This window comes from Schistocerca cancellata, chromosome 4 (assembly GCF_023864275.1).
Source record: "Schistocerca cancellata isolate TAMUIC-IGC-003103 chromosome 4, iqSchCanc2.1, whole genome shotgun sequence".
NCBI lineage: Eukaryota > Metazoa > Arthropoda > Insecta > Orthoptera > Acrididae > Schistocerca > Schistocerca cancellata.
The window spans coordinates 369339577-369365356 of NC_064629.1; the positions used below are offsets into that span (position 1 = coordinate 369339577).

General features: G+C 42.0%; 1 protein-coding gene across 1 annotated transcript in view; it reads right to left on the bottom strand.

The window, feature by feature from the left end:
- The window catches only part of LOC126184832 (inositol-pentakisphosphate 2-kinase-like), a 94239-nt gene extending 73906 nt beyond the window's left edge, over window positions 1-20333 (bottom strand). Inside the window, exon 1 of the mRNA XM_049927421.1 lies at window positions 20283-20333. The gene's annotated coding sequence lies outside the window, so the exon portion shown is untranslated. The remainder of the gene's footprint in view (window positions 1-20282) is intronic.
- Between the last annotated feature and the right edge of the window lie 5447 nt (window positions 20334-25780).

A 25780-nucleotide genomic window follows, 5' to 3' on the forward strand; every position in this document is an offset into this window, starting at 1 on the left:
ATCCTAGGTCCTGAGTAGTTTATCAGATCGCAAAATGTGCATACATTCGTGCAGTATCATATCAGAAGACGCACAATGATGTGACAAAACAATAAAAATATGCCACTGCAACGTATATGCAACCCCGCCCGACTTCGATGCAGGTATATAAGCACCGACCGACTTGTAGGTGATAACATGGCCTTCGAACGAAAAGTTTTTGATCGTCCGTTATACAACAGTCCACAATAGCCAATTCCTCAAAATTTTCTTCGCTTAGGATCGTAGGCTTATTTAGACACATCATTTTTGAACGTATACAATGACCTTTCTTCGTCACAAGAAGTAACAGGTGCTTACTTCAGTGAAGAAATTTCGAACAAAGTCAAGTTGAAAGCCTTTTACAATTGCGCCACAAAATAATTTTTTTACCAACTTCATAAACTCAAAACCAGGATTTGATCCGATAAGTTTGTTCACATTAACTTTTGCTGCAAAACCCATTTCTCCATTTTTCAACCTCTTTAATAATTGTCATATTTCAACGTCTTTAATAATTGTCATTTTTCAACCTCTTTAATAATTGTCATTTTTCAACCTCTTTAATAATTGTCAGATTATCTGTGTTATCTGTGGCTTCCAGCTTCGTTATTGCTTCAGGTAATTGTACAAACTTTGATTTGTTGTCAATTAGATCTTGTTTCAAATCCGTTTTCTTGAATGCCACTTTAGAATCTTTAATGCAAGCTATATTAGTGGCTCTGAAACTAAAAACGAAAAACGAAAACTAACTAAAAAAACGAAACTAAAAACGAAAAAAAAGATAAGGGGCAATAACTTAGAATTTTTCTTTAGAATGAGGCAAACGGATGGTAACTTCAATAAATTGGCGTAATTCACGCCTCTTATCGACTTAACACCAATAAAATAATCACAGTAGAAGATAGTAGCATTTATCCAGGTACGCCACCTGGTTACAACAGGTTGTGGTGGCAAAGCTAAAACTGGCAGTATATCTCTAACTGCGACGACACGGACAGATGCTATCATAAATACCTACATCAGGAAGAAAGTCAGAATGCGACTTAATTAATGTTGTCAGAATTATTGAGCCCTTGCATTTTGTACGTCTGTTTACTTCGTTTGTGGAGGATAACAACATAATCATATTGTGATATTTTAGACATACTATTTCAGCTACGCGATGTAGCGCATGAGCTAAACATTTAACGTGGTTTAGGTTAGGACAAAATGTTTTAATTGCTCTCTCCACCTTCAGCATAGGAACAACAATAGCATCCTTTTTTATTTAAATTTATTGGCAGGAAGTATATTGACTTCTATTGACATCTACGGAACCGAACTACGGCCTTTGAGCTCACTAAGAAGTTTAAAAATTGTGACAAATTCGAGAAATTTCTCATGTTCTGCACTTATGGCTTAATTCATATGGAAAAATCAGTAATGGGCGCTATCATGCGAGTTATTGCAATATATGCACCTGGGCTAGCAAAATGATATTATCTGTGTAATAAATGTCTAAGTTCATGCAGTTATATCGATGAAGTCTTGAAAACATACATTTACTCACCAAGTGGTCAAAACATTCAAACTTGCATGCAACACGCATTTGCATGGTACATTTGGGATCTACTTATCAGGAAATAATTCTAACTGCTGCCTCTAAATGAAACGAAATGCTTTTGCGCAGTCACCTTTCGCTTTTTAATTGTACATTGTTCAGTGTGAACGAACCCCGCGAATATAAAGCCACTTTTTCTCTAGAACGGAGATCTGGAAGCGAAACTGGAGAAAAAAAACGTTGGACTTGTTATAGGAAGAACCTGGGTTGAGATTCAAACCAGGCCATCCCAATTTAAATATCTCGTGACATTGGTGAATTATTCTGCGCGAATGCTGGGATGTGTGTTTCACTGAACACCTTATTTCTCTACGCTTGTTAAAGTGGAGTAGTGCTCCGCCCAGAATTTGAATAAAAGATTTGGGAAACATAGCCTTAAAAGCTGCAGGTACAGAAATAACGTATAAGGCTTCAAAATTTTATTTCCTAATGCCGCTGGCATAGCTACACTACGATTAAATATCCTATGTGGCTTTTATGCCGCTCAATTGAGGGTCCCTTCCGATCTGAGTGTAATTTCACACTCGTGTTCTAAGCCTATTGCGAATATAGGAGCTTTCAAGATGCTGATATTCCAGCAGTAGACGTGATCTTGTTGTTACGCATGGTGCAGTGTGATCTTCAGTGTTTGTTGTATGTTGTATCCACAGAAAACGAGATATATTTTGCTGCCAGTGTCAGTGTTTCAGGAAAGTCATAGAATTTTCCTGAGGAAATTTTCTCTTCTTCCTTTCAAGACTTTATGACTGAATATTCTATTAAGATGGCATGTTTCTACAAGCCCAATCAACGAAGACGAAAAGAGGGTCGAATAGGGGAAAATATTCGTGAACGTGCAAACTTCCGTACAACAGTAGGCGGGGTGCCATGAAAAACATGCTAAAAATCCTGACCGACGGGCTGTGAGCGTGAGGGTGGGCGGGCGTTTAAAGGTCACTTTTTTATGTTTTTCTTGAATAATTCGAAATCAGCAGTTACTACCGAAAATGATTCGCAGTACAAAATTAAGCTACATTACCTTTCTTACAAAAAAGGTCCTATTCATTTTTTTCTGTAGGACGAATAGTTTCCGCGTTACCGGTGATGGAAAAGCCGCAGAATATTGAAAATAGTGTTTTAATGGTATAAAATTATGTTTGTTTTAAATGTAGTAGTTTACGAACAAATATTAAAAGTGTGCATCACACTTACGGGGGGGGGGGGGGGGGAGTCACATTAAGAGATGAAATGTTATGTGGGAGTGAAAGACAGCGGGGAGGGGGGGAGGGGAAGGGTGAGGGGTGGAGACGAAGCGTGAAGGAATGCAGGTCGCCGGAACGCGCCGAATGACTCACTGGAGACGCAGTGCGCAAACATACCCAGAACCGTTAACTTTCAACGAATTACCTTAATGCTACATGGAACACAGATATGAGTTACTAATAATCCTAACACAAGAAACGCATATGGACTGATTCTACGTAAGTCTCTGCACACTGTTCTACGCTGTTAAAGGGGCAATTGGTTTGTAGTCATCGTGTACGGCAGTTGCAGCGTTCTTCCGGGAAAGGCGACTTCCCTCACAACTAGCGCTGCTCGCTTTACAGTTCACAGACAGACCGTATCTGCCCAGCATTTCCTGTGCATACCATGTTAAAACAATTTCTGGAGAATAAACTCTCAGAGCATGACTGCACACTACGTCGCCAGTGATAGCTATGACATTATCCGATGACCTCCCTTCCTTCACGCTTCTATCCTCCACTCCCTCCCCCTCCACCCCGTTACACCCCCACAATACAGTTTATCCCTTAACACAGTCTTACTGCACTTAAATGTGGCACATATATTTTATATTTGTTCTTAAACCACTACAGTTGACAATAAACATTAATTATACAACATTAAAACTCTGTTTTTAATAACTCCAATTTTTCGATCCGCTGCAGTGCGGAAACTATTAGCCCTAGAGAAAAAAAGACGAGGACCACCTTTTTTGTAGGAAATGTAGCGTGGTTTAATTTTGTACCGGGAAACATTTTCGCTAGAAGGCGTAGTTTTCGAGTTATTCAAGAAAAATATAAAAAAGTGACCTTTCAACGACCGCGACTTCCGCTCTCATACAACACTGGTCAGAAGTTTTAGTATGTAGTTCATGGTACTCCCTGCTAGCACTGTACTAATTCGCGACCACACGAATTTTTGCACCTAATTTTCCTTTGTTGACTGGACTATACTCTTGAGTGGAGAATTTGTTATGTCTCTATTTTTTTTCTGCAGCGCACCAGGAGAACGTGGAAAGTATTGAAAGAATGAATAACTTCTACACTGGAGTGAGCAAAGTCGAGCTGTGGTTAATGCACTGCACTCGTATTCGGTAGCTACAAGGTTTGATTCATCATTCTGCCATCCGGATGTAACTTTATTTAAACATATAAATAAAAAAGCTGAATTTTTATTCACTCAGAACAACTGTAAAACAAAGTAAATTATCGATAGTATTTTTTTACGGATAGTATTTTTTATGGAACTAACTTTGGCAGTTCCAACGAAATCCAAAACGTGCTTCTGCAACTGTAAACCTTGCTTCCAGATCCATCGGCAAAATACAAGAAATTACCATTCGCTTAAGGTTCATACGATCCTTGATATATTAGGTTGGTGCATAAGTCCGTAGCGTTTATGTTTTGCATGTTGGTATTCCGGTTGCTATGGGTTTATTTATCAACTGTCACTTTTTATTTGTGGTTCACTGTTGCTACACTGACAGGAAACAATCGCAACACCAAGAAGGAACTGTGCGACAAAAGCGAAAATTGGTAGACGTGTTTCTACCTCTGAAAGATTATGTTCATTCTTTACAGGATGGCAGTCAGTCAAGGAATATTTTAGGGAATTAGTTTAAAAAATTTATATCAAAGGCCCAGTGGAATCTTTACAAGGTTTCTCCCAGAGTAACTCACGCCGTGTCTATGTGACAGGAGTCGCTTGCCTTTCAAAACTGAGGCAGTTCTGTCCAGTTAAAGCTGCTGACAGGAGACGCCCTGAGACCTCTGCCACCAATGTAAGTTAACATGAACCGCTTCCCCTTTCGTTATCCATTTCAATTAATTGTTCGACCTCCTAGACTGGCCTAGACCTGCTAACTTCCGACCCTAGGCTCGCCTTTTGTACTCCGTATATCGAAATATATCCTCTTTATTGTACTTAATTCCCTGTTTTGTTTTTTTTTTCATTTAACGGCAGCCCTGGATGCCCACCATCAAATCCTGACCGCTCGACCACCTGCACACTGCCACCACGTGGCACATTTAACAACCTTCTTCCCCCTCCCCTGCTATTTTATACGTTAACATTGGAGTCAGAAGTTTCTCTCCCCGTCCCCGAACCACGTAATCTTTTACATTTCGTGTCAGAAGTGGGATGTAACAATAATATATCCCCTTCCCGGCACGAACTCTTTCACATTTCAGTTTTCGTTCCAGTCGCATAAGAGAGGCGTTGGTAGCCCCACTATGAGGATGCAAATCAGGTTTGCTTTAAATACACGCTGTAACGGTCGTGAGCGTTAGTTACCTTTGAGATTGGACGCTGTGAGTTAATGTTAGTCAAGAATGCCTTTAAGGTAACAAAGACGCCATTGCTAACACCTCACTGAGCTCGAACGAGGTCGCGTAATAGGGCTACGAAAGCTGTATATTCTTTCTGCGATACTGCAGAAGGACGTGGCAGCAATGTAGCCACTGTGCATGATAGCTAGCAGCGGTGGTCAGGAGAATGTACGGTCGAAAGAAGACCGGGCTCCGGCCGGCCACGTGGCACTGCCGAGAGGGAAGACCATTGTGTTCCGTCACAGAGTAACATATCTTTGTCTGTGGTTCCGTGTATAGCCCTGATGCAATATACTGCACCTTCGGCAGCAATTTCAAAAACAGTTGGCACCACAGTGATACAACGAAGTGTTACAAATCTGTTACTTCAAGGCTCCTAGCCAGACGCCCTGTAGCATGCATTCCAGTGACCCCATACTACCACCATTTCCGACTTCAGTGGTGTCAAGCGAGAGCTCATTAGAGGGCAGGGTGATGATGATGATGTTTGGTTTGTGGGGCGCTCAACGGCGTGGTTATCAGCGCCCATACAATTACCCAATCTTTGCTCAGTCCAATTTCGCCACTTTCCTGGATGATGATGAAATGATGAGGACAACACAAACACCCAGTCATCTCGAGGCAGGTGAAAATCCCTGACCCCGCCGGACTAGAGGGCAGGGTGGAGGTCTGTTGTGTTTTATGATGAAAAGTGATCCTGTCTCGGTGCCAATTATTGCCGTGTATTGACCGACCAAGTGCTACAAGCATGGAACTCCATCCCACAAAGTGACATCGGTCACATGTACAAGACAATCTGTGCACGTTTGCATGCTTGCATTCAACATTCTGATGGGTATACAGGTTGTTAATGTACCAGCATTTCACATTTGCAATGGTTTATCTTGCGCTTACAGTAACCTGTGATCGTGCAATGTTGACCACTTTACCTAGACAAATGTATTCCCGATTTTCATTACTATACGTTAATTATTTTTTGGTGTTGCAATTTTTTCCCCATCACTTTATTTGAGTTTACATGTTGCTATTCTAACGTTTGGAGATAGTGATTGGAGCTGTGGACGCTAGAAAATCGAGTGCCAAGTGGAGAAATCGGAACGTTTCCCACATATTGTTCTGTTAGTTTTCAGTAGGTGGGTGACAGAAACAGAGACAGACAGACACATTTGCACCGTGTATGACGATAACGCCACCGGACGGGATCGTTTTGACATTAGTGACTCTCTACGTTCAGGAAGACCTTCGGGGTTTAATGAAGATCGGTTAACCACATTAAACCACAATGACCCACATCAGTGTACGCGGCAGATGGTGAAAAATGTCACCATCGTGCGACATATGCATGCAGTGGGGAAGGTTCAAAAATCGAGTGTGTGGGTATCGCTTGCTCTAAGTCAAAATCACAAAAATCAGCAGGTGGCCGTGAACAACACCGATTACTCCTGTCCTGTATCGTTACTGGTGATGAGAAATGGTGTCTTTATGCTAACATAAGTTAGGGAAAGGAACGATTGACCCAAAGCAAAGCAGCAACTTCCTAAATAAAGAAGTTCGCGCATTCACAAAAGATAATGTTACCCCATCTGGTGAAACAGCGGCGGTGTGAAGCACCACGGATAGCTGCCCCGAAGTGTAAACGTGACTGGTGACATTTATTGTTAACAACAGAGACATCTTGCAAACCAACCCAAGAACAACGACCAGGAAGACTGCGTGAAGTGATACTACTCCAAGATAACCCCCGCCCGCATTCTGCTACGCTGACAAAACCGCTATACAGGCGTTGGGTTGTGAAGTCATTCCGCATCGTCCTTTGTGCGTGTCAGGAGGGGTTAAGGAGCGAATCTACATCTACATGGATACTCTGCAAATCACATTTAAGTGCCTGGCAGAGGGTTCGTCGAACCACCTCCACAATTCTCTATTATTCCAATCTCGTATAGTGAGCGGAAAGAACGAACATCTAATTCTTTCAGTGCGGGCTCTGATTTCCCTTATTTTATCATGGTGATCGTTTCTCCCTGTGTAGGTCGGCGTCAACAAAATATTTTCGCATTCTGAGGAGAAAGTTAGTGATTGGAATTTCGTGAGACGATTCCTCCGCAACGAAAAACGCTTTTGTTTTAATGATGTCCATACTAAACCCTGTATCATTTCAGTGACACTATCTCCCCTATTTCGCATTAATACAAAACGTGCTGTCCTTCTTTGAACTTTTTCGATGTACTCTGTCAGTCCAATCTGGTAAGGATTTCACACCGTGCAGTAGTATTCTAAAAGAGGACGGACAAGCGTAGTGTAGGCAGTCTCCTTAGTAGATCTGTTACATTTTCTGAGTGTCCTGCCAATAAAACGCAGTCTTTGGTTGGCCCTCCCCACAACATTTTCTGTGTGTTCCTTACAATTTAAGTTGTTCATAATTGTAATTCCTAGGTATTTAGTTGAACTTACGGCCTTTATATTTGACCGATTTATCGTGTAACCGAAGTTTAACGGATTCCTTTTAGCACTCATGTGGATGACTTCACATTTTTCCTTATTTGGGGTAAATTGCCAATTTTCGCCCAATACAGATATCTTTTCTAAATCGTTTTGCAATTTGTATTGGTCTTCTGATGATTTTACTAGTCGATAAACGACAGCGTCATCTGCAAACAACCTAAGAAGGTTGCTCACATTGTCTCCAAAATCGTTTATATAGAAAAGGAACAGCAAGGGGCCTTTAACACTACCTTGGAGCATGCCAGAAGTCACTTCTGTTTTACCCGATGACTTTCCGTCAATTACTGCGATCTGTGGACTCTCTGCCAGGAAATCTCGAATCCAGTGACATAACTGAGACGATATTCCAAAAGCACACAATTTCACTACAAGCCGCTTCTGCGGTACAGTGTCAAGAGCCTTCCGAAAATCCAGAAATACGGAATCCATTTGAAATCCCTTGTCAATAGCACTCAACACATCGTGCGAGTAAAGAGCAAGTTGTGTTTCACAAGAATGATGTTTTCTAAATCCGTCTTGAATGTGTGTAAGCGGGCATCCAGCTGTAGCACTGTGTTCAGAGATGAACAGCAGTTCTGGTACTATCCCATCGTCGGCAAGTATGGTGTTGACCTGCTGAGAGGTCCCATTCTTCCAGTGTTTATGGAGAGGCGCAGCGGTGCTACTTCTGGTTCCATGGTGTGAGGAGCCCTGAGATATGACGTAAGGTCACGGCTGGTAGTGACTGAGAGGACTCTGGCGGCACCACGGAACGCCACGGACATACTGCGACCTCATGTGTTACGTCTCACGCCGCATCATTATTGTGTCAAATGGTTCAAATGGCTCTGAGCACTATGGGACTTAACTGCTGTGGTCATCAGTCCCCTAGAACTTAGAACTACTTAAACCTAACTAACCTAAGAACATCACACACATCCATGCCCGAGGCAGGATTCGAAGCTGCGACCGTAGCAGTCGCGCGGTTCCAGACTGTAGCGCCTAGAACCGCTCGGCCACTCCGGCCGGCCATTATTGTGTCATTTGTTAACATATAATTCCTGCCCACACCTGGAACGTGTCTCTACGAACTGTCTGTGTGATGTTGGGAAAATCCCGTGGCTTTAGATCCGTTCCTCATAGAACATGCGTGGTATCCGCTTGGAAGCCAGCTCTGTTCTAGTAGCACTATCCATGAAATCAAGGACTAGTTGCAACAGTTGTGGACCAGCATAGTTTAGGAGAAGATACAGTGGCTATATGACACCTCTCCCAATCGGATCACTGCATGCATCCAGGCCAGAATGAGTGCAACTTCGTACTGATAACCCGGCTCATACTGCCAAGTTCTTTTCTAAATTTGACTTGACATTGTTGTCACTGAAATAACATGATATACCCTCTAAACCCGTAATGTTTCATTTCGTTTCCTCACCCACCTAACTGAAAAGACTTTCTGCTATTGCGCACAATGGCTCCTTGTATCCGTAAAGTGTGAGAGTTGTGTCTTAAGTGGATCAATAGAGTGTAAGTGATTGTTCAGCACATATTAAGTTTTTTTATTTGCGTTGTAGCTGCGAACGAGAGAAGTAATGAGGAATGTGAAAACTGATGCCGACTCACCCTGCTCCTGTCGAACAGCAAATGGTGACCACCAAGCTTAACGTTTCCATCCGACGGACGGCTCACCAGCAACTGCGTCATGTTCGCTCACTCAATGAGACGCTGCGGAGAGGCTTAGAATTTGGTCCTGGACGTAGGCGGAAAGTAAAAAATTTCACGGCTGTCCAAATGCTGTCAACGAAAATTCTAACTGGCTACCTTCGAGCAGAACGTCAATAAACAAGCGTGCCTTAGCGGCTTCGGCTGCTGAGGCGGGTAGCTTCCATAGTTACTCCATGATATAACGAATCAATGTGGCCGGTCCTCGGCAGTGATTCTTTTAGACGCCTTAATGTTTAATCTTTGGCATACCTCGGCGCAGGCGTCACAGCAATGCCATTGCTTTCCGCCTTTAGATCGTGTTATACGAAACGAATATACTAGAGAGAACAGCGGACTCAGCGTACGAAATTTTTACATATATTCTGTGACTGTGGTAATAAAACTGAGTAACTGTAATTGCTCTGTTTTTCAATCGGCTATCATCGTCACGGTATTTCTACAGTTTTTTCCGAACTAAACTTTACGGGTGTTTTTTCCTCGTCAGCGCGTCCCTAAACTGATGTTACAAATTAACCGCTCAACAGCTCCAGAGATGATTTTAACAGCACTGTTGTTTGCCTTACCTCTTCCTACTGAAGGTGGTGTGCATTGGTCTTCCTCCGTTCTAAAAACTGAGTCATCCAGGCAGTCATAGCGGGCTATACTAATTAATGTGATATCAGACCATACTGAAGCTTTATATTATTAGAAACACTAGGCATTGTGAGGGACGAATGGGGAATTAAATAACAGAACAAATTTATAGGACCAACCGAGAACTAAAATCTTTGAAATTATTGTCTGATGCCCTCGCAGTCAGCGTCCAGGCCATTGCGCCGTATCTTTAATTATTGGATTTGACAGTGTTAGTCGCAGAGGGTTGCCAGGTGCCCTTCCTGTCGCCATTTTTTCGTCCTTCTGGAAACCGCTTTTTCTTACACTCCATCGTTTTTTCCACTTCATCTCACTTTAGTAAAAACATCACAAGCAAAAAATTACTGCAGTATCAAGCATTCAGCACAGTGTTCGTTTTGTATGTATGTTGTGAGGGTTGTCAACATGTGTGTGTGTGTGTGTGTGTGTGTGTGTGTGTGTGAGTGTGTGTGTGTGTGTCAGTGAGTGTAAAATGGTGAAGATGCGTTAGATGCTCAGCGGTGATGTGAGTGGAAGGGGACGTGAGAGCAGTGGTTCGAATTTTTTTTTTTAGTTTGTCAATGAGTGTGTGGCATATGTAGAGATGTTGTCATAGATGTATGTATTTAATATTGACTAACTGGACTGTGGTCTATTAATTTAAACAGTTTGTGGTTTGCCAGGTATCTGATTATTTATGAGCTGTTTCTTTTCTGTTAATGTGGTAAGGTGAGAAGATATTTTTTGTTGTTTATCCTTGCGATTTCAATATCTGTGTACTGGTGATAATTTAATGTTGGTGTTGGTGATTTGTCCTGTACTTCTACACTCTTAATGCTCTTTGTATCTAGAGTCATGACCATTGAAACAAAAATATTATTTTGCTAATAAACTGCCATAATAATTCACAAAAGTAATCTGAAGTTAGCTGCTATGTGTAGATTCCAGTCACGATTTTCTGGAAGGGCGTCCAGTCATCCGGTGTGTCGATGTTGTTCTACATGAAGTCATTCGTTTCCTACCTTAGAATAAGGCAATGCCATGCCACATTCCTCTAAAGTCGCCCTCCTTGCCAATTTGTTTTTCAGTGTTTCATTGCCCCCGATTCGTTTACAACACTACAGCTTCTCGTTTACAAGAAACAGTCACCTGACTCTTTCGGATTAAGAAGTGCCCCACACACCAGAATTTTTTATCACAAAAGGGCTGGTGGCGTTATTGAACGGGTGCGAGAACGCGCTACGTGACTTTAAAAGACGATCGCCTGTGAATAAGAGGTCTTTGTTGCCGAAGATACGGCGCTAAGAGAACACTTTTGGCTCTCCTTGTGTATTTTGGAATCGGGCCATGATGTTACATACCAGCCAACTTAGCGTCAAGGTCTGATTTAAATAGTACGTATGCCCCTGAAACGAGGTAAGCACATGCACTGTGAATTTGAAGTGCAACTAGGTTAAACGCAGCATCGAGCAAAGAAACTAGTAATTAACGAATATTGTACAACTTCCTTTTTGCTTCGACGGCTTTGTGAAACTTATGTTCAATAATTTCTAACTTATAAATAACACCAAATTTTCATCTACGTCGTTGGTTTCCTTGACTCCCAGTCTAGCACCATTTTTTTTGTGTGTTTTTGGTCAGATGTTTGAGTGGAGCGGAAACAAGGTCCCCTATAACAATAGGTTTTTATCCGACGAAGAATGGTCAATGGACAAATGGGTATCACATTGAGCAGCGTGATGTCTAGTTTTGCGCAGAAAAATTGTTTTAAAGTATCACGGTAATTAAGGAAACCTTAGCGATTTGACGGCAAAATGGAATATTTTACGATAAGCTACTGCTAGTTATGTACATGAGGTGTGAAAAAGTTCATCTCTCTAAAGTGCACGTATTTTGCGTAAAAAAGTTGCAGTGGTGTGATATCTTAGTTTTAAAATAGCTTCCTTCGAATCACGTACTAAATTTAGCACATTTCGAGAACAGCATTCACTAGGAAGCCAAAATGATGTGTCAAAAAGTTTTATCTTTTCAAGACCTAGCTACCTTTCGCGTAAAAAGTTAAATTGATGTGATAGTCAACTAACAAAACGGTCTCCTTCAACTCAAGTACTAAATTCACGATATTGCTGATACAGAAGACGCTAGGAAAGCAAATGAATTTTAATAAGACCATCTTTCAGAACAGAACTTGAAAAGAAAAGAAAGAGCAGAAATCGGTCATACGTTTTGTGAAATGATTTGTCCAAAAGTAAGAAACAAAATAAATTAGCGAAACATTTGACACGCCTTTGAGTGATGCTCGATATCATTACAATAAATGAGACGAATCAAACGATTCTCTAATCTATTTAATTTCTTAATGTTAGACAAATCATCTCACAAAACATTTTACTGATTTTTTCAATTTTTTTTTTTATTAAGGAATGTTTCCTACGCCTGGGGAGATCCCTTATATATTTCACTGGTAAACGCCGACGTGGTACCGTTATCTTCAGGTTAGAAAATATTAATAGGTTAAGGAAAGGAACGGTACACGATTTCCGTTTCGTCAGAGATTTGGAGGAGGCTCTACCGCCAACTATTGATGGTTCAAATGGCTCTGAGCACTATGGGACTTAACATCTGTGGTCATCAGTCCCCCAGAACTTAGAACTACTTAAACCTAACTAACCTAAGGACATCACACACATCCATGCCCGAGGCAGGATTCGAACCTGCGACCGTAGCTGTCACGCGGTTCTAGACTGAAGCGCCTAGAACCGCACGGCCACACCGGCCGGCGCAACTATTGAATCCACTGGCTATGGCCGACTGCAAGTCGTGGGTCATGATGGCACCAATTATACCCGTTGTCTGGCTCCAATAGCCGTTTTCGTTTCGTCTCAGTAGTTTTCTGAAGTTGTGAAGTGTCGAAGGCAGCTAACGTCGTTAACACGCGAAAACACAAATCGCGATTTGTAGCATCGTCCCCAGGACGGACTGTAGTGCTCTGATTTCAAGGAAGGCTTAAACCAGAAGTTCTGTTGATTCTGTAACGATCTCGGGTGCTCATTTCTTGACATACGTTATCCGGTGGAGGGCTATTGGCGCCCTCTTAATAGGAAAAGTGTGCACAACACTACGGGTGAAGTTATTTGGATGGTGTAGTATAAACCTCTTCTGCCCGAGAGCTTCTTCAGTTTGGAGTACCCTTCTGTTCACCATATAAACAGTTACATGTCGATCATCATTGAACCAGAAGCGAGTCATCTGTAGTTGTTTTGGAGGGGAATACACAGAATTTAAGATAGGTTAAAGATATTACAAACATACAATTGTTTAACTACAAAAGTGTTAGGGGTGATATCCCGCAATGATTTTCAATCTTTAACAATAACAACACAGATAATAAACGAAACAAATGTGGCAAAATTCGGAAATAAATAACAATGAAATATTAAATGCTGAATGAGCAGTGGAATGTTAAATGCTGAATAGAATATATACTGCAATAGTGAGCTGATCACCGTCCCAGGCTACATCGTTGCCCGATCACTCCCAAGCTCAAGGTCAACCTCCCCCTTCACTCTAAAATGGTTCAAATGGCTCTAAGCACTATGGGACTTAACATCTGAAGTCATCAGTCCCCTAGACTTAGAACTACTTAAACCTAACTAACCTAAGGACATCACACACATCCATGCCCGAGGCAGGATTCGAACCTGCGACCGTAGCAGCAGCGCGGTTCCGGACTGAAGCGCCTAGAACTGCTCGGCCACAGCGGCCGGCTGAATCATCCAACAGGGCCAGAAGACGGAGCTTAGATTAACAACAGCAATCCTCCCCGGCTTCGCACGGGCGGTACTAAGTATCTACGGCGGACCACTTGTGTGGCGTGGCTGTAATACATTATATACAGAATTCTTTCTCATAAATGTCTATCTGTTATTGAAAACCGCATCAAAATTCCTAAAATAGCTCTTGAGATTATTGTATGGTGGTTTGCGGCATGTGTGGGTAGGGTGTTGTCTCGTATACACTGGCTCGACGGCTGGAAGTGCCAGAATGTATTAGCAGACCATTTTTTCCCCTCCAAGCCTCAGGGCATCCAAATAATAAACAGAATAAAAACTTACGGCATTCCTCAGTCGTTACTGCACCTCTTACGATATAATCTTAGAAAATTACGTTCTTACAAGAGAGAAAACTATTTTTAGAAAACTTCAGTTAGGGAATATTTGTCATATTATCTCAGACTACAAATGCTTTTCTACTTATATATGACCATCATGAACGTTTCATACTTTTTAGGCAGGGTATTACATGAATTCCTTGTATGAAGAAAATAATAAAGCACTTCAAATGAAAAAATATAATGTTTTACAGCTGCATATAACAGTTTATGACAAAATGTGCTACGATGATTATACACTAAAAAACATAGAATCTGGCAAGAATTCCTCTAAACTACAGAACCAAACAATCTCTTTTCCACATAGTCCTGGCTTTTCCGATAGGCTCTATTATGCGTGTTTCCTGTATCACTATTTTTAATATTACTTTGTACTGCTTCGTTCATTTATTTGAAGTGTTGAAAACGATGACTTACATTAAATATTTTATAGCGCTCGCATAAAAAAAGAAAAATCTTTACTGCCATATTTCCCACTAAAATATAGTGTTCTTTGGACAGACCACACAGTGTTGCCTCCACATCTGAGCATCTGTGGGTAACAAATCTGTGGAGACGGTACTCACGACTCCAGAGAGTGCCGCACCGCGCTTAGCTTAGCGGCTCCACTCGTAGCGCAGCAGCTGTATGGGTCGGCAGTACGAACTATACCGAGGTCCGCCAGGGGCATTACATGTGTGGATAGCGACTGGTCGATGCCTCGTTAAATACCGGAGCATTGAGCCACGGCGGACAGTTCTGTTCAGTGCGCCGAGTCTACAAGCTGCAGTGTTGCTCCGTCGTGTGCGAGACTTACGGTTCCGTCGGCATCGAAGGCCAGCTGTGGACTCTACGAAGGCGTCATTCAGAGCCGCAGTGGCAGGACTTGTAATAATTTCAAACATCTAATTGTAATGGACATTTCACAAGAAGAAGCATCATTTTAGTTGAGTATTTCTCCAATTTTAATAAATATCATTTTATTACTAATTGTTGGGAATCTTCCTGATTGAAGATAACCTACACTGTCCTTCTGCATCCCCAATAAAATTCGTGCCTACAACAGTCTTCTCCAGATGGTGTGAATGCTGACAGACAAAGTTCCTACTATGGATAAACATTTTGGACCTTGCACAGCGACACCCCCATATTGTGAGGCATATCATGCGGTGGCATCCTGCACCTACCATTTTACCTTTATCGAGCAATACAAGATCTGGAATTAGGTGGAGAAAAAGTTCGCATAATGACTAGACCAATACGATAAATGATATCTTTAAATGAAGTTCTGTTGCCAGATCTCTATAGATTTTAGATCGTTAGGAATCTTATTGTTTCTTCTTCTTACTTTTCATTTTGTCTACTTTTTATTGTTTTAGTAATTTACATAATTCATTGTGTACAAGGCTTTATTTTATTTTTGTATTCCTGGCAGTAAGTCACTCTTTATCAGGTTTAACATTCAGAAGATTGGCTATTCATCGGCATAGACAAAGTATCAGCCAGAGTTTCTTAACTCGCCTTCGAAACAACCAAGAAGTAAAAATATTTTAGTAGATCGCCTTGAAAAGCTAATTACTTCAGTAAAGTGCTATCGCCGTGGAACGCGATTTCGGCAAGAGTAAGGTGGTTCAGACGGAATTTTTTTTTAAATTTATTGGCTTTTCGGCTGTGCTTATTCAGCTGTCAATTATGACGGTACGAAAGTAAGGACACCACAACACCCAGCTCCCGAGCGGAGACAATCTCGACGCTGCCGGGAATCGAAACCGGGCCCCTTCGTTTAGCAATCCGCCGCGCTGGCTGCACAGCTACCTAGGCGAACTCGAAGGTGATGTCGGAGGCCCAAATTAAAATAAAAAAGCTTGGATGACAGAGCGTTTCCCAAACAAGCGATGATCTATATCAAGGTTCCGGTCCTCCACTATTTTTTTAAAATCAGAAGTAATACTATAAAAAAGTTTCATTCTGTCACTCTAATTCTGCTGCGCTTATGTAAATGCTTAGTATTACTAATATTCCAGCTCATTAAAAAAGTCTTGTATATTAGTATTACCTTCGTTGTTGTCTTTCCTACTGTCCAAGTCATAAGATGTGGGATGTTGATTCGTCGTTTTAAGGCACTGCTGCACCATTTCACTGCGCGCATTTTCAATTATTTTGGCCAGCCAGAGGGCATTCGCCTTTACTTTCCCAGTAGTTTCACGCTTACAACAGTTTCAAATTAGCACTGGCGTCTTCCACATTCTTTCACAGCTTCCACACTCGTGACTTGTTTGTCAGGCATCTGGCACGGTGTCACTCTACCAGGTGTTCCCAAACTTTTCCTCAGACGGAACTCTTTGAAAATCCTGGTACTTCGATGGAACACCTTATTTATTATGAAGGTTAGTTAAATTTTTAACAATGAGAAAAACTTGTTTTATTCAGTGATTACTTAAATTTTAAATCATAACTAATAACACAGAAACCACAATAAAATGAAAAAAGTATCGTCAAAAGAAGGGAAAAAGGCCAAGTTATTAATAAGTTTCCGAGGAATTCTTAATTGTTTCCTGCGGAGCACAGTTTAGGGAACTCTGCTCTACACAGTCTCGCCAAACATAGACCAACGCATATCAGCATCTACTGCATATCGTATGTGATCCTGAGTTTTGATGTATAGTGTGAACAACGATCTGGAGGCGTACACACTGTTCTATGTATTTAATCCTTTCACGGTTAAATTTTATTTTACATTTGTATGACATATATAAGGTCAAAAACTGTCTTCCTTGTTGATAAATAATACTCTTTCACAACCAAAAAAATTTTAAGTTGCCCGATTTTGATAATCGATGAAGCGGGAAACATGTCTCCCGCAAACCTAACTAGATCCTCGTTTTCATGTGAACCTAGGATTTTCAGAGTTAAATTTTTAATATTAGAACGATTTTATCAGGATAGCAATTTGGAAAAACGTATAAAGAACAGTAACAAAACACAATTATTCTCCCGAAAATGAAAAACATGCAGAAGCATTCCCTAAGCAGCAACGACCTCCTCGACAAATTTTCAACACAGCATTTGAATATGGCTTTGACGTGCCACACACCAATGTTTTCTATAAAGTTTTCTGGAACATATACGTCCCTCTACACACAAATTATGTACAAAGCAGTAGAATTGCTGAGGTGCGTAGTAACGTTTGAAAACGATGTCTATGATCTATAAGAAACTACAATTAATTACTTCAGTATTCTTGGAATGGAGAAGATGGTGATTTGATCTGATTTTCGTGAGACAGGCACACTATAAACACACGACGCCCCATTTGATCGCTCACAGCCTTCTATACATCTTCCCCATGGTCCGTAGGATTTTTTCCCGAGTTCCGAAAGCATCTCGCTACATACTAGCGCTAGACAGCTATGAGATACGGACGCTCAGACCTGCGTACTTCTTTAGTGGGACATATGTACCCCATAACCACGAAAGGGTTAAATGTCCTGTCTTTTTTTACTTCTCTCTTACAAGGGGTTGCGTCAAGTAATTTATACCGATTAAGTTGTGGAGAAGACGGAGTACCTCATACGGAGGAAAAAGTAAGTTCATCAGTCTCAAGCCAGCCACACTTACAGTGGAATGCCACACGTACACAAACAAAATGTGGATACGGCATTTTCGGTCGGGAGTCCCCTTCTGGGAAATTTCGGCCGCCTGGTCTAATTCTTTTTACGAGACGATAATTCGGCGACTTGCGCGTCGATGACATTAGATGAGGACAACATACACACCCCGACCCTTCAGCGAATCGGACCCAGGACCCCGTGATCGACAGTTTGTAAGGCTAACCACAAGATCACGAACTGCTGACACGCATATTCAGCCTTTACGTTTTTATGTTGCACTAAACAGTAAGCGTATATTGTGCATTTTCTGTCTGGTGGTTTAAAATGACGTACTTTCTGTTTACTACTGTCTAATTGTTATCCTAAAACTTATCAAGTGTAACCTGAAAAAGAAACAAAGCGTAGAGACAAGATGTTTGGCCGGTTCTGACACTAAAATATAACTAAATTTACCTTGTTCTCCTCATCATTCATCTCAGTTTATTCCTCATCTCAGTAAACAATAACATTAGGGATATCTTTCCTTCATAATTCTCAAATCCAAATGATTGTAATACAGGAATGACGTGATGCAATGTACTGGAGGAAGTAAATCGCTCAGCCGAACTTAGTTTCTCGGCAATTACAGCAGACCTCGCAGAGCTGAGCAGCCTGCCCGTGTCGCGTGCCACTGCACGTGAGATCGATTTTGTGACCACTCGACATCAGTCGATACTTGTGACGCTTTGCTGTACTAATTCACACCGATTACAATGAGTTCATTGTTACCACATTATTACTGGTACCCGAAAGAGGTGACTGGTGTATTGTTCATTACAGGCAGTCGAGGCAGTCGTTGCTGCTTAGGGAATGCTTCTTCCCGTGACGCTGTTGTAGCACTTATATTCTCGACATGCAACTGTAAAAACCAAACGGGGTGGTATATTCGTTTGTAAGAAATATCTTCAGCTTGGATGCGACATAATCAACAAATCTCTCAGACAAGTATAGCAATGAACACAACTCTCTGTTTGTACGTATCGCATAAGAGCTTATTATGGTGAGGTGATGGACGTGTAAGACGCTGCGATTTCTTGTGAATTTTGTTACCAAACGTACGAAAAAATTAATCCACTTAATATTAAAAATATAACTGGATCCGTTAGGCGTCTGGTATACGAAAGTTCATGGATTAATTCGAATTGTGGACAATGGGAGTGGGTTTTGATATCTAAGTCCTGCTTCTATATGATGTACTGTGTTGTTTGCAGGCCCTTTGTATGCCATATGTAGTCGTGACGTTTTCACAGATGACCCGGCAGCTGGTGTGATGTAAGGAAACGAACGCACGAAGCCTCGTTATCGACAACATACAGAGGTGACAAAAAACGTTTCTTATATTATTGCCCTCCGAATGAACATTTTCAAACAACAGAGCAAAGACAAAAATTTGTGGCCGATCTAGACTTACATTTGTATGAATTTTTATGTTTCCCGGTGAAGACGGCACAATTTATTTTATTTACCCCTGTGGTGACATTCCCGCATTGCCGTTTGCAGCATATTTAATAGGGCGAAAATATGTACGTCTTCTAGTAGTATTATACATTATTCTGAAAGAAACTGCCACATAGTATGTGTTTAAAAAGTAAGATTTATCATTATACTACTATAAATTAAGCAGTAGCACTTTTCAGTCAGTTATTAAATACTGCACCAATTAACTTCCGTGAAATAAGAGAACTCCCCAGAGACGGCAGCTATTCTCGTTAAGAAACTGAATAAGTTTTAGATGAGTCTGATTTTATGGTAGCTACAGAGGTCAATTTTGATAAATGTCGACAACGAAATGAACTCATAGTTAACTGACAAATCCAACACATCAGAGAAGAAGGCAGCACTAGAGCATAGAGAGGGGGGTATCAGGAATTCCTGATTACGACCACAAAGTCCATCAAATACAAGAGTATACAAGGCCTAGATGTTTGTTTATGAATGAGTATTCGGTGTTTAAAAATATTGTAATGTAATTCAACACTGAAATTTACTTAGACGCCGTACGGTAAATTAGTGAAACGGAAGTTCACTATCTTCAGTTGACTGTGGGAGTACCTTTATTGTGATGTGAATGAGAAGTATACTTGTATCTGTGAATGAATTCTACATCGTTGATTTGGCAGTAAAGATGTCCCAACAGTCAGCTGAAGCACTGAAGTTAAAGCTGTACTCCAACATGTACAGTGGCTATGCGCCTATTGTAGGACAATAGATGCCACTTTTCATTTAACTAGACATACGTAACGATGTAAGACGTACCACTTACAGATTACTAGCAGTCATATAACTCAGTAGTAACGAACGTGGTGGACACACACACACACACACACACACACACACACACACACACACACACACACACACAGAGAGAGAGAGAGAGAGAGAGAGAGAGAGAGAGAGAATGAATTTAGTGGCGTAGAGTATGACAAGGAAGAGGCGAAGCCAGAGCAAAGTACCTGTTGTGGTTGTGCAGGCGGCAGGCAATCAGCTGGTTTGCTCGTGGCTGGCGGCTCACGACTGAACGCCAAACACGCCTCAGCCGGCGCCGGTGCCGCCGGAAAGATCTGTGGTGGGGCAGTAGGCGAGGGAGGGGGTGGGGGAGGGGTTGGAGGGATGCCTCCTTCCGCGAAGTCCGTCTGCCTCGCGATCTCGCGCAGCCACTGCTGCTGCCGGATTTACGTCACTACACAGCTACCTTTCCCCGTCTCGTCTCACTGGCGCGCTACTGCTGCCCACCGTGACGTCACGAGCAACGGATTCGAGGCATACGAGAAAGACAGGCCGCGGCGCGTACGTCACGAAGGTAGTCCTGCGCTCGTTCAAATCAGCAGACAGACTACGTTTGTACACCTGTTAACTAGCAACTAGGCGTGTCCGTACAAACGAAAACTGAATCTTCTACTGGAATTCGCTATTATGGAATGTTACTGTTATTAGTCCTATAATGGTGGGAAGTCCGTGGGCCTAACTATAATTTGTTACGTAATAAAAATAAAATCATGATAAAACGATTATCAGTTGCATAAGGCACCACTTCCAGCATGTAATGAGTACTGTTAAGCAGAAGAGACTAAATGCTATAAACAAGCCGTTATACCATTTATATCGAGTACTGATCTTAAATTAAATTTTGCTGTAGTACTGTTAATCAGTAAGACTTGATAATAGCAGATTCCAGTGGAAGATGCATTTCTCGTTAGTAGTTAAATGCCCAGCTCCGAGTAAACAGTTTTAGAAACGCATTTTGTCTGCTGAGCTGAGCGAGCGAGCGAGTTCAGGACTATCTTCGTGACGTACGCGCCGCGGCCTGTCTTTCTCGTGAGCCTCGCAACGGATTAGGTCTACTTGGGTGCGACGAGGCATGAGGAAGAGTCTCGGTGTGAGCCGGGAGTCCCTCCTGGGGTTAAATCGTCTGCATATCCACATAATCACCTGACGTATCTTCAAATCATCACCATTGTTACAGAGCGAGCATTTCTGACCAATAGTTAGTTGGTTAATTGGTTGCATGTATCGTAGATCATTTGAACGATTCTGAGTACAGAATATGTATACATGGTTCCTCTTATCATTAATGAACACGTTATTTTTTAGACATACTCGTGCAAATTCACTTAAAAGCAAGGTTTTTTCCGCGCTACCAGTTTTGAAACAGGAGTTCGTCCGTGGAATAATAGGAATTGTGCAGGAGAAATGATTTTAAGTTAGATGTAAAACTTCCTTTGTTACCTATTAGCCATTTTATGTTATTGGGCAAATGGGTCAAAATTTTTGTTGCTGCATATTGGTCCCCTTTCTGCACTACTGACAGCTTTAATAACGGGTAATGAACGTCATTCTTTCCTGTAGTGTTGTAGGTATGGACATCACACCTCTTCTCATATTGTGATGGATTATTTAGTATGAACTTCATTACTGAAAATATGTATTGTGACGGTGTACTTAAAATGCCAAACTCCTTGAAGATGTACCTGCATGACGACTACGAGTGAACACCATATATTATACTTACTGCTCGTTTTTCTGCAATCAGTACTTTCTTTCTAACTGGTGACTTACTCCAGAAAATTATTCGACAAGGCATTATTGAGTGTAAATAAGCAAATTATGTCAGGAGGTTGATTCGTTTGTTTCCAAGACTAGCAATTCTACAAAGCGCAAGAGTAGCTGAGCTTAATTGTTTAAGAATCTCAGTAATATACTTCTTCCAGTTCAAGTTTTCATAAAAGTGCACACCCAAAATTTTGGATCATTATGTCCTATTTGCTGGTTGCAACGTTGACCATTCCGGATGGCCGTAGTTGGCACAATCGGACAGTAAGCAAATCTAAACGATTACTGCAAGTCGGTACCAGACGGAATACCGTAAGAAGTGGAAGGAAGGATATAATTTGATGTAAAGTCGACATAGTCGGTTAGGGACAGAACATCAGCTGAGGTGGAAAAGAATGGAGAAGGAATCCACATTGCCGTGATGAAAGGATCAATAGAGCATCGAGTACTAGTCTGGGGTTTTAGGATGCGAAAATCATAAAAGAAGACGGCCGCCTCTCACAATCACGATAATGCAAAACTTGAGAGAGGTAGGGAGTTTTGATATATGGCTGTTAGCAACAGAAGAGGATGATTTTTAAGAAAGGAATGTTAAGATCAAACGTCTTGTCTACTTTAAACCCCTTCTATACGAGCAACTTCCTTGTCTCACTCGGCTGCACGTGGCATTCCCTTCTCACGAGTGGTCGTTTTTGTTTATATGCCAGGACTAAAATTGTGGATATTCTGAGTGCTATCTGCTGTAAAAGTGACGCTATAAGGTACCAACAGCCTTACAGAAGTTGGAGTAAAGAATTATCAATGATAGCCGAGGTTACTAATAGTCAAAGCCAAGAATGTGAATGTGAATGCTGCTGACAAAGGTGCACGGTAAATCCTCCTCTCTTCTAGAAACTGAAAGAGTAGGAAAAGTGTAGCCCAAACATTACAAAATCACCTCATCAGTTTGCTCGAGAAGATAAATACATATAAAAACATGAAACAATACTTATTCTACCTCTAGTGTCTTGTTTCTTTCTAAGCACCAAAAAATACCATCTTAAACAATTTTCTTCCATCAATAGAGATGAACTTTACCTGTAGAAACTATTTTCGTTAGACTTATATCTGTTTACGTTCTCATCTGTGCACAGCGTATGACTTTTCTTTGCGCCAGAGTTGTAAAACCTAATTTAATTATTTATTTATTTGTGTTCAGGTATTTGACCTGTCTGGCGAGATACCTTACAGAGAGCAAGTGTCAGATCCTCAATCAGCCTTCCCAATGGGTCACGAAAACAAAGTAAACTGTAAAACACTTATTAAGAAGACAGATAATCTATTACCATAACACGAGTGGAAGCGGCGAGAGCTGGTAAACTGACTCAGCCGTCCCCCGTTTCTTCGTGTGTCCAGTTAACATACTCAGGATTTTAGATCTCTACTCTCAGCACTGTCAATTGATCACTGGCATCAATGATCCACTCGTGAGGTGGTGATTTACACATGGGCACGTGACGCGCTCCCACCACGAGTAGACGCTACTGTAAAACGGGCTTTTGGGTCTTTCAGAGATGAAGCACTACAGAGCGCGTCATGTCGGAGGGCGGCCCAGTTTTGAACTGTTCAGTGCATCCCCCTCTACTAACCATTGTCTTCCCTGCACGCCTTGCTGTGAACAACCGTAGGCGTCGATAAATGCTCTCCTCCAGACTGGGATGTGACCGTAATTCGGTGCAGGTGCTATTTTATTCGTTGCTGTCCGTAGCAGTACCTCGTGAATACGACGTTCAGTTCAGTCACGTCACCGAACCGTTTGAGCACCCACCGAACAGTCCAGTGCACGCTGCCGAGGTCTGGTCCCGGCAGCCAGAGACAGTTGTCACATGTGTCTGAGTTCCTTCACAAGCTGCGACATCGTCGCGAAAAAACAGTGACCCGTATATGTAATAAGTTTCCTTTAATTTACGTCTTTTTGTTAACAAAAAGTTTGTGACCATAGACGTAAATTAAAGAAAACTTATGTCTGAGTTCTGTTCGCGTGAATGTGAGTGTGTGTATGTTGTCTAATTCAGAAAACGCCATTTTGGCTGAAATCTTACTTTTTTAGCAGTCTTTTTGTTGTGCCTGTCTGCGATTCAACATCTCTACTACATGGTGAGTAGCAATCTATCCTTTTCATAAAATTGTCATTATTCCATCTGGATTCTCCATTGTTATATTTATTTCGAAACGAAGTCACCCTGGCGACGAGCACCTTCCTCCCAGAAAGAGACCGATTAGTTGATACCGTCACTGTACAATTTTTAAATTTCTTGACAGAGCCGCAAAACCTCTGTTTACACCTCTTCTTCACTGTCAAACTGAAGTCCTCAGATGTGGTCTTTAAGTTTTGGAAACAGGTGAAAATCGGATGGGGGCCAAGTTGGGTGAGTATGGAGGATGACTGATGGCAGTGAACCCAAGGCGTCGGTTTGTTGCAGCTGCCGCACCAACGTGAGTGATCTGGCATTGTCATGCTGAAGGTGAGGGTGCTCGATGTGTGGACGTACTCTTCGAATTCGAAACTCGATTACAGCACTTCGTTTCTCAAGCACTGACATAGTTACACACCACCATGTTACACGCTACAATTCTGATGCCTGTAAAGGCAGAGGCCTTCAAGTATGTAAGTGTGAAGAATAAAGATGTAGAATGTTGATAACGTTCGTTTTACTTAAGACTTTTCACACAAAAAATTGAGGGGCATTAATTTTCAGCACCCTCTCCTACATAGACTACGTTCATCTGTATGTTTATTACAGAAACTTGTAAAAAATTGACGTAAATTGGTGAAGAACTTTTCGTGATTTTTGCTAAAAATTTCCCTATTGTATAGTAAACACACATATGTATATTACATATATCAAGAAAAGTATTCCATCACCCCGGTTCCCAGAACTACTGAAGACAGACGTTGACTGTGGATATTGTATCACAGACACAGTCCCTTTGACTGTTCAGAGATATCACTAAACCCGCCCAAAGATGTAAACAACCATGCATGACCAATGCCTATGAGACGGAGGTGGTCCGACAGCCGATCAGTTCCAGTCATTCCACCAGGAAAGGGGTACACGGTTCGTGTTGTCTGTACTTCAAACATTCCTAGACGGTCAGTACCGCGGTTCGATCGCATCCGCATTCTTACTTTGTGCCAGGATGGGCTCTCAACAAGGGAAGTATCCAGGCGTCTCGGAGTGAACCAAAGCGATGTTGTTCGGACATTGGGGAGATACTGAGAGACAGGAATTGTGGATGATATGCCTCGCTCAGGCCGGCCAAGGGCTACTACTGCGGAGGATGACCGCTGCCTACGGATTATGGCTCGGAGGAACCCTGACAGCAACGCCACCATGTTGAATAATGCTTTTCGTGCAGCCACAGGACGTCGTGTTACGTCTCAAACTGTGCGCAGTAGGCTGCATAATGCGCGACGTCACTCCCGACGTCCATAGCGTGGTCCATTTTGCCACCACCACACCATGCAGCGCGATACAGATGGGCCCAACAACATGCCGAATGGACCGTTCAGGATTGGCATCACGTTCTCTTTACCGATGAGTGTCCCATTTGCTTTCAACAAGACAATCTTCGGAGACGCGTTTGGAGGCAACCCGGTCATGGTTGCATGCCTTAGACACACTGTCCAGCGACTGCAGCAAGGTGGAGGTTCCCTGCTGTTTTGGGGTGGTATTGTGTGGGGCCGACGTACGCCGCTGGTGGTCATGGAAGGCACCGTAACGGCTGTACGATACGCGAATGCCATCCTCCGACCGATAGTGCAACTATAGCGGCAGCATCCTGACGAGGCATTCGTCATCATGGACGACAATTCGCGTCCCTATCGTGCACATCTTGTGAATAACTTTATTCGAGACAA